Source organism: Myotis lucifugus, unplaced genomic scaffold (genome assembly GCF_000147115.1).
Source record: "Myotis lucifugus unplaced genomic scaffold, Myoluc2.0 scaffold_299, whole genome shotgun sequence".
Lineage (NCBI taxonomy): Eukaryota > Metazoa > Chordata > Mammalia > Chiroptera > Vespertilionidae > Myotis > Myotis lucifugus.
In genome coordinates, this window is record NW_005871347.1 from 400,315 (window position 1) to 402,144 (window position 1,830).

A 1,830-nucleotide genomic window follows, 5' to 3' on the forward strand; every position below is an offset into this window, starting at 1 on the left:
AGGAATTAAAAATATCAAGATTGAGAAGAAAGAAATAAAACTGTCCTTGTTCACAGGTGACATGATTATCTATGTATTAAATCCAAAAGAATCAACAACAACAAAAAACCCTCCTGGAACTAATAAATGATTATGGAATGATTGCAGGATTCAAAGTTAATATACAAAAGTCAATTATTTTCCTATATATTAGCAATGAACAAGTAGGATTTGAAATTAAACACACAATAACATTTACATGAGCACTTCCCATAATGAAATACTTAGGTGTAAACATAAAAAAAATATATATACAAGATCTATATGGAGAAAACCATAAAACTTTGATGAATAAAATCAAAGAATAACTAAATAAATGAGGTATTCCATGTTCATGAATAGGAAGCTTCAATATTGTCCAGATGACTGTACTTTTCAATATATCTATAGATTCAATGCAGTCCCTTTCATGATACCAGCAAGTTATAGTGTGGATACCAATAAAGTGATGTTAAGGTTTATAGGGCAAGGCAAATTATCTAGAATGGCCAACACAATATTGAAGGAGAAGAACAAAGTTGGAGAACTGACACTACCCAACCTAAAGAATTACTATACCATTATTGTGTTCTAGAGAATGTGGTAGTGGCAAAATAGTAAACAAGTAGATCAGTGAAATAGAATGAAGAGCTCAGAAATAGTCTTCCATAAATATAGTCAACTGATCTTTGACATGGAAACAAATGAAATACAATGGAGCAAAGATAGTCTTCAATAAATTGTGTTAGAAAATTAGATATCCACATGTAAAAAAGTAAATCTAGAGACAGACCTTACAGCTTTTACAAAAATCAAAGTTAATCAAGTCTAAATGGATCACAGACCTAAATGAGACACACTTCAGAAGAAAAAATATTTCATAAACTGGACTTCATTAATTTTTTTTTTTGGCTGTGAAGACAATGTTAAGAGAATGAGAAGACAAGCCACAGTCTGGGAGAAAATATTTTCAAAAGATACAGCTGATAAAATATACTAAGAGCTGTTTAAACTTTCAACCATAAGGAGACAGATGATCCAATTAAAAATGAGCCAAAGACTCTAACAAACACCTCACCAAAGATTATATACAGATGGTAAACAGGCATTAGAAAAGATGTTCAACATCATATATCATCAGGGAAATTCAAATTACATACCACTACACAGCTGTTAGAATGGTCAAAATCCAAAACAGTAACATCAAATGCTGGTGAAGTTGTTGAACAGCAGAACCTCTCCTTCATGTCTGGTGGGAACTCAAGAGGGTACAGCCACTTTGTAAGAGCATTTGATAGTTTCTTACACAACTTGGCATACTCTTACTATAATGTGCAGCAATCATGCTCCATGATATTTACCCAAAGAAGTTGAAAATTTATGTCCAACAAAACACTGCACATGCATGTTTATTGCACCTTTATTCATCATTATGAAAACTTAAAAGCAACCAAGAAGTTATTCATTAGGTGAATAAATAAATAAATGTGGCATATCCACAAAATGGAATATTATTTAGTGCTAAAAATAAATAAACTACCAATCCAGAAAAAGTATGGATGAATCTTAAATGCACATTGCTAAGTGAAAGAAGCCAATCTGAAAAGACCACTTACTGTATGATTCCAACTATATAACATTCTGGAAAAGGCAAAAAATATTTAGGCAAAAGTAAAAAGATCAGTATTGGCCAGGGGTTGGGAAAGGAAGGAATAACTATAAAAAACACTGAGGAGTTTCAGGGCAGTGAAACTCTTCTGTATATATATATATATATATATATATATATATATATATATATATATATATATA